Source organism: Rhinolophus sinicus, unplaced genomic scaffold (assembly GCF_036562045.2).
Source record: "Rhinolophus sinicus isolate RSC01 unplaced genomic scaffold, ASM3656204v1 Contig146, whole genome shotgun sequence".
Taxonomy (NCBI): domain Eukaryota; kingdom Metazoa; phylum Chordata; class Mammalia; order Chiroptera; family Rhinolophidae; genus Rhinolophus; species Rhinolophus sinicus.
Window position 1 is genome coordinate 3293 of NW_027423945.1, and position 8817 is coordinate 12109.

Genomic DNA, 8817 nt, shown 5'->3' on the forward strand with positions numbered 1-8817 from the left:
GACTTTGCAAGATGTCATCTTCCCATCTGGGAGGGTAGCTCTCCATGTCTTCTTTTTGGCTGTTGGTAAAGTTGAGGAGTTTTCATCATACAGGTTCCCGCTTTTCATAGCATGCTTATTGCTTCATATATGAGAGTTTGTTGTTTTTGTGAAAGGACTTTGTTTCCATTCTAATTTCTAAGCGACTACAGTAGGGATGTAGAAAGGTTGTTGATTTTTGCGTACTTACTATCCAGCGGCCTAACTGAAGTTTCTCCTGGCCTGGAATAGCTTCCCCAGGCATTCTCTTTGGGCATTTTTAGATCTAGCATCAATTTAGCTGAATGGCTCAGACGGGCCCGGAGGCATTTCTGGAAGTAACATCACGATGGCTGCCCAAGGAGAACCCCAAGTTCAGTTCAAACTTGAATTGGTTGGTGATGGTGGGACCGGAAAAACTGCATTTGTGAAACGTCATCTGACTGATGAATTTGAGAAGAAGTGTGTAGCTACCTTGGGAGTTGAGGTCCATCCCCTCGTGTTCCATAGCAACAGAGGACCTACTAAGTGCAATGTATGGGATACAGCCGGTCAAGAGAAATTTGGTGGACTGAGAGATGGCTATTACATCCAAGCCCAGTGTGCCATTATAATGTTTGATGTAACTTTGAGAGTTACTTACAAGAATGTGCCTAACTGGCATAGAGATCTGGTACGAGTATGTGAGAACATCCCCATCGTGCTGTGTGGCAACAAAGTGGATATTAAGGACAGGAAAGTGAAGGCAAAATCAATTGTCTTCCACCGAAAGAAGAATCTTCAGTACTATGACATCTCTGCCAAAAGTAATTACAACTTTGAAAAGCCCTTCCTCTGGCTTGCTCGAAAACTCATCGGAGACCCTAACTTGGAGTTTGTTGCCATGCCTGCCCTTGCCCCACCTGAGGTTGTTATGGACCCAGCTTGGCAGCACAGTAGGAGCATGACCTAGAGGTGCGAGGTCTGGTTGGGTTCCTGCTGTTGGAGTGGACATATTCCCAACAGCCCCATCGGGAGTGTCACGATCTCTCTCTCTCTCTAGGTTGTTCAGACAACTGCTCTACCAGACGAGGATGATGACCTGTGAAAGTGAAGCTGGGGCCAGCACCAGAAGTCTAGTTTTACAGGCCACTGTCCTGTGATGTCAGTGGTGCAGCGTGTTTGCCACTTTATTACATAGCAGAACATGTGCTTACTCTTTGGATGCTGAAGGAGATGGATGGGCTTTGGAGTGAGTGTGACCTTCCTTTTTTGAACCTGCATATTTAGCTGTTTTGGAACACAGGTGTTTCCTTATTGAGTTTCAAATATAAGACTGCTACAGTCACTTCACAATATTCAGTGGGGAAATCTTGTTTGTTACTGTCATTCCCATTCCTTTTCATTTAGAGTCAGAATAAAGTTGTATTTCAAGTATCAAAAAATAAAATTTAGCTGAACAATGATTTATGCTCCCTTCTAGGATAATTATACCTCTTTTCTCTGTCTTCTGACTTATGTCACCCTGGCTAGAACTTCCAGAATTATCTTATGTAACAGTGGGAATGATGAGTTTTCGAGTCTGTGTCCTTATTTTCTGGGGAATTCCTCTAATGCAGTGAGTCAGAAGTGGGGACTTCAGGATCAGCGAAAGGGGTGCTTTGCTGGGGCTGGGCACTAGTCATTTGAAAAAGTCCCATAGGAAAAAGGACCCCTCATACACTGCCGGTAGGAATGTAATTTGGTGCATCCACTGTGGAAAACAGTATGCAGGTTCCTCAAAAAAGTAAGAATAGAATTACCATATGACCCAGCAATCCCTCTTCTGGGTACCTTCCCCAAAAATCGGAAAACAGATATCTGTACCCCTATGTTCATTGCAGCACTATTCACAGTGACCAAGACATGGAAATAACCAAAGTGTCCTTCAATAGATGATTGGATAAAGGCAGAGTGGTAGTCAGAAATACAAAGGATCATACAAGAATACCAAGAAGAAACCTAGAAGAAACGGACACTTTCTTAGAAATATATAGCCTTCCTAGACTGAATCACGAAGAACTGGAAAATCTAAATAGACCAATCAACACTAAGGAAATTGAAACAATCATCTAAAACCTCCCCAAAAGCAAATGTCCAGGACCAGATGGCTTCACTAGTGAATTCTACCAAACATTCAAAGAGGATCTAATACCAATTCTGCACAAACTCTTCCAAAAAATTAAAGAAGAGGGGGCCGGCCCGGTGGCTCAGGTGGTTAGAGCTCCATGCTCCTAACTCCGAAGGCTGCTGGTTCGATTCCCACATAGGCCAGTGGGCTCTCAACCACAAGGTTGCCAGTTCAATTCCTCAACTCCCACAAGGGATGGTGGGCAGTGCCCTCCTGCAACTAAAATTGAACACAACACCTTGAGCTGAGCTGCCGCTGAGCTCCCGGATGGCTCAGTTGGTTGGAGCGCATCCTCTCAACCACAAGGTTGCCAGTTCGACTCCCGCAAGGGATGGTGGGCTGCGCCCCCTGCAACTAGCAACGGCAACTGGACCTGGAGCTGAGCTGCGCCCTCCACAACTAAGACTGAAAGGACAACAACTTGAAGCTGAACGGCACCCTCCACAACTAAAATTGAAAGGACAACTTGACTTGGAAAAAAAATTAAAGAAGAGGCAATACTTCCTAACTCATTTTATGAGGCCAACATTATCCTGATACCAAAACCTGGTAAGGATAACACAAAAAAAGAAAACTACAGACCAATATCTGATGAATACAGACACAAAAATCCTAAATAAAATTCTAGCAAATCAAATACAACAATGCATTAAAAAGATTAAAGAGATTATTCATCACGACCAAGTGGGGTTCATCCCAGCGGCACAAGGATAGTTCAACATACTCAAATCTATCAATGTGATACATCACATAAACAAAATAAAGGTAAAAAATCACATGATAACATTGACAGATGCAGAAAACGCATTTAACAAAATACGACATCCATTTATGATTAACACACTTAATAAAATGGGTATAGAAGGAAAGTACCTCAGCATAATAAAGGCCATATACAACAAACCCTCAGCTAATATCATAATTAACAGTGAAAACTGAAGCCTTTCTCTCTACATCAGGAACAAGACAGGGCTGTCCCCTATCACCACTGTTATTCAACATATTATTGGAAGCTCTAGCCAGAGCAATCAGGCAAGAGAAAGAAATAAAAGGCATCCAAATTGGGAATGAAGAAGTTAAATCGTTACATTTTGCAGAAGACATGATTATTTATATAGAAAACCCTAAAGACTCCACCAAAAATTATTAGGGACAATAAACAAATACAGTAAAGTTGCAGGATACAAAGTCAGCGTACAAAATCCATTGCATACTAACAAGGATATTTCAGAAATAAATGGAAAAAAAACAATTCCTTTTGCAATTGCACTTAAAGAATAAAATACCTACGGATAAACTTAACAAAGGATGTGAAGTATCTATACACTGAAAACTATAAGACATTCTTAAAAGAAACTGAAGAAGACACAAAGAAATGGAAAGACATTCCATGCTCATGGATTGGAAGAATCAACATAATTAAAATGGCTATATTACCAAAAGCCATATACAGATTTAATGCAATCCCCATCAAAATCCCAATGGCATTTTTTCAAGAAGTAGGACAAAAAATCATCAGATTTGTATGAAATCACAAAAAACCCCTAGTAGCCAGAGCAATCCTGAGATAAAAGTCTGGAGGTATCACACTCCCTGACTTCAATTTATACTACAAGGCAACAATAATCAAAACAAGATGGTATTGGCAGAAAAACAGACACACAGACCAATGGAATAGAATTGAGCAGATAATTTTCAACAAAGGAGCCAAAAACATACAATGGAGAAAAGACAGCCTCTTCAATAAATGGTGCTGGGAGAATAGGAAAGCCATGTGCAAAAGAATGAAACTGGACTGCTATCTGTCACCATGTACCAAAATTAAGTCAGAATGGATCAAAGACCTAAACATAAGACCTGAAACAACAAACTGCATAGAAGAAAGCATAGGTACTAAACTTATGGACCTTGGGTTCAGAGAGGATTTTATGAATATGACCTCAAAGGCAAGGGAAGTAAAAGCAAAAATAAGTGAATGGGACTACATCAAACTAAAAAGCTTCTGCACAGCAAAAGAAACCACAAACAAAACAAAGAGGCAACCAACCAAACGGGAGAAGATATTTGCAAACCACACTTCTGATAAGGGGCTAATATCCCAAATATATAAAGAATCACACAAACAAATGCCTAATAGAGATATGAAAAAGTGCTCAACTTTACCAGTTATTAGGAAAATGCAAATCAAAACCACAATGAAATACCACCTCACTCCTGTTAGAATGGCTATTATCAACAAGACAAGTAATAACAAGTGTTGGAGAGGCTGTGGAGAAAAAGGAATTCTTATGCACTGCTGGTGGGAATGTAAATTGGTACAGCCACTATGAAAACAGTATGGAGGTTCCTCAAAAAATCAAGAATAGAATTACCATACAACCCAGCAATCCCTCTCCTGAGTATATACCAAAAAAATCTGAAAACATTTATCCATAAAGATATATGTACCCCTATGTTCATTGCGGCATTATTCACGGTGACCAAGACATGGAAACAACCAAAATGTCCTTCGATAAATGATTGGATAAAGAAGATGTGGCATATATATACACAATGGAATATTACTCGTCCATAAGAAAAGCTGAAATATTGCCATTTATGCATAACATGGATGGATCTTGAGATTATCATGCTAAGTGAAATAAGTCAGACAGAAAAAGCAGAGAACCATTATAATTTCACTCATATGTGGGATATAGATATAAAACTGAAAGCTACAAACGAACAAGACAAACAAAAAAACAAAAACTCATAGACACAGTATGGTGTTTACCAGAGGGAAAGGAGGAAGGGAGAGAGGTAGAAATGGGTAAAGGGGGTCAAATATATGGTGATGGAAGGAGACTTGACTTTGGGTTGTGAATACACAACGCAATATATAGATGACGTATTATAGAAATGTGTACTTGAAACCTATATAATTTTATTAACCAATGTCACCCCAATAAATAAAAAAATAAAAATTAAATTAAAAAATTTAAAGCCCCACAAATGATTCTGAAATGGCCCCCACCACACCAAGGTTAGGAAAAACTGCATTAATCTTTCACTCTTAAATATATAATTGTTCTGAACACTTAAATATTTAAGATAGATAACATTAAATGAAATGTCTTTTGTCTCTTGGTTTACAGGGAGTGTATCAGGAAGTACTGGTGTAAGAGTGTGGATCTTTCTAGATAGATACATAGATGTAACAACTTTATAGAGCTATAATCCACATACTGTAAAACTCACCCATTTAAAGTGTAAGTCAGTGGTTTTTAGTACACTCACAGGTAACCATCACCAGTCAATTGTAGAATACTTTCATCACCACAAAAAGAAACCCCATCCCCACTAGCAATCACGCGTCACCCCCTCCCCTCAGCCCCCGGCAGTCACTAACCTACTTTCCATCTCTATGAATTTGCCTATATTCAAGATATTTCATGCAAATGGAATCCTATAGTTATGGCCTTGTGCATCTGACTTCTTTCACTTAACATCATGTGTCATGCAGGGTATCATGCCGGGTCTCAGCTCCTGCTCCCCACATAAGAACGCAGGACATGGTGAGGCCAAAAAGGCACACCCACTGAGCCATAGGTAGGGGAGTCATACCACTATATTCTCGCTGGCGGCTGGGTTGGAGACACAGGAAGCAAACATCCGCTAGTACCCCAACAAGGGGTCTTCCTGCACCCCAGTCTCTGGCGGCCGGGCAAGACTCACACAAGAAGTAGGATCCACACGATCTGCAATCCGACGCTCGCCCCTCTGCCTGCCAACCAACCAATCAACCAACGCAGTCACAGCAGTTATATCAGTGGCTAATATATCAGTTATATCAGTGGCTAATTGGCAAACTGGTTACAGCTGATGACCAACCAGTCACAGTTAATGGCCATTTACTACCCAAGCCAGCACCTTTCCACGTGAGCCCGAGAGCCTGGAAACTGCTCTTTGGGACTCTGTCCCCACATCATGTTTTCAAGGTTCATCCACATAATGTTAGGAGTGAAATAAAGCCATATCCTGATTCCTTTTGACCAAGTTCAGATGGTTCAGCGACCCAGTGACACAAATAGTTCAGTGGTGAAAACCCTCATAGACGTGGGGAACCCCATTCCTGGTCCCACAACGTCTTAGCCAAGCCCCATTCATAGCCCGGGCTTAATGACCTTCCGAGACTTCCTCTCCACGCTTCGGTCTGGAATCTATAAACACACCCTCTGAAGTGTATGGTCTGCTCACAGCTACCCAAACTGGTGAGCCCATAGTAGCCAGGAAATCAGAGGCTGCAGGTGCTTTAATCAGCCAAGCTCTTCCAAGCCTAGTTATGAGTGGCCTCAATAGCTTAAGCACAACATCAGAGGTCTCTGAATGTATAAGCTACCCAAGGAGGATGTGTGGGTGTCACCTTTCATCACCACACTTGCTTGTGCTCTATTCCCCAACAACCCCAAAACCTGCTGCTTCTGCCTCCTGGATCTCTTCTTCTCCCTCCAGTCCTGCTGTCACACCCTTGGCTCTGCCCCACAACGTGTGTATTGCTGTCCCGTCCTGGCAGCACCCCTTGTGATTCTCCTGTCACCTGCCTGCTCTCGGGCCCGCCCATGGCCCTCTGGACGCAGGCTCCGCGCATGGCAGGCTGGCAGAGCTCTGGGCTGCCCTCCCTCTCCCGCCACCTCCTTATCCATGTCCCGTCCCCACCTCCAGTCCCGGGTCCACTAGGCTGGTACTCACCTCCCGGCCTTTGCACGACCTGTTCTTCCTCTCCTGGAACCCTTTGCACCCACTTAGCCCCCTTGGCCCTTCCCTGGCTAACAGTTACTCCTTTTCCGGTGTGGCTGTCCGTGTCTTTCTGGCTCCAGCGCCCAGCGGAGTCCCTCCCCTGGGTTCCTTCCACAGCCGGTTGTCCCACAGGCGGCCTTCAGCAGCTGAATTCAGTTGCTGATCTAAACTGTCTTCCCTGACACCTGAAACTGAAAAAAAAAAAAAATCTAGTGAAAGTAAAAAAATAATAATAATAAAATAAAATCGTTAACACATTTTTTTCAGGATTAAAAAGTGTGTTTGCAGACAATATGAGCAAACTATTTAAATACACATGTAATAAAAGATACTCTGTTGACTAATAAGGGCTTGAAAATATACTCAACATCATTAGTCACTAGAGAAATGCAAATTAAAACCGCAATCAGATACTACTACATGTGAACTAGAATGGCTAAGATCAAAAAGACTGATAATATCAAGTGGTGGCAAGAATTTGGGGAAAAAATGGGACCTCATAAATTACTGGTGGAAATGTATAGTGCTAAAGCACACTTTGGAAAACATTTTGGCAGTTTCTTAAATAGTTAAACGAAAGTTCCTATAACCCCCGCCCAAAAAAAAAAACAAAAACAAACAAACAAACAAACAAAAAAACAGATGAGGATTAAGCTAAAATAAATAATATAAATAAATAAACTGTCTTCCCCGAGGCTGTACACCAGGGACTGTCTTCCTCCCCACCCTGCTCCCAGTTCCTAACGCCAGCACACAGTAGGTTTGCAAGAAACACTTCTTCAATCCTAGATTTCTCAGCCTCGTCCTAGTGACATTTGGGGCTGGGTGATTCTCTGTGGTGGGGGCTGTCATGTGTATTGCAAGCGTTTAATAGCACCCCCAGCCTCTGCCAACCAGAAGCCCCCTGTGGTCAGGACAACCCCAAATGTCTCCAGACATCACCAACTGTCCCCCAGAGGCCAAATCTGCACTGAGAATCACTGCTTTAGGACACCAGTAGGGAATAAAGGGATCCTGTTGAGACCGACTCCATTGGTGACACTGATTAGACACTGGAAGGGCACTTTTCCTTTACTCCATCTGAATGAATCAGAACACACAGTGAGACCTAAGGGAAAGATCAGCCGTTAGACTTATCCTACACACATCCTCACATGTCTCTCCAAAAGCAAACCAAACCCACACAGTGGAATTCTGACAACTTGCGTTCCTTCTCTGCCTCGTACCACTTCTGCATAGCTCCTCCCTTGCTCGATCCAGGCTCCAACAAGCCGTCCACCCTGCACTGCACGCCAGTGGAACCATTTTCACCAAGGTCCCAGTTATCCCCATCCTCTGCCTTCTCGGCTTCTCCAGCACGGCTCTTCCCTCCTCTTATTCAGGGACTGTTTCGTCTCTATCCCCTTGGCCAATCCCAAGCCCCCCCCCCCACCCCATCCTTGGGGCTGATCTCACCGATGATGCCAGGTTCTGTTTACCGCGCACTGTCCCACGGCGCACACCCCTCAGTTCACTCTGCCACAGCTCCGTGAGGTCACCTTACTACTAGTGAGGGAACTGTGGCTGAGACAGGGTTAGCATAACTCATAAGTGGCAGGGGCAGAATTTGAACCCAGCTCTTTCCGCCTCCAAGCCTGTGCCCTTCATGGCTGAGCGGTGTGCCGAGAGCGCGCCTCACACTGGGGTCTGTTTGCTCACGACTGCTTCTCCCGCAGGCTTGGGAGTGCTGCTTCCTGGCGTTCGGTGCGCACCTGCTCACACACATGCAGTCTCAAGCCTTGTCATCAGACGCTTGTGACAAAAGCTCCTCTTCAACTGTGGCCAGAAAAATGCTGATCTGGTCCCAGGGCTTCCTCCCCAGGGTCAAGTCCACA

General features: G+C 43.5%; 1 pseudogene; it reads left to right on the forward strand.

Moving 5' to 3' along the window:
* Positions 1–353: 353 nt before the first annotated feature.
* On the forward strand, positions 354–970 carry LOC141569916 (GTP-binding nuclear protein Ran pseudogene; annotated as a pseudogene).
* The last annotated feature ends 7847 nt before the right edge of the window (positions 971–8817 follow it).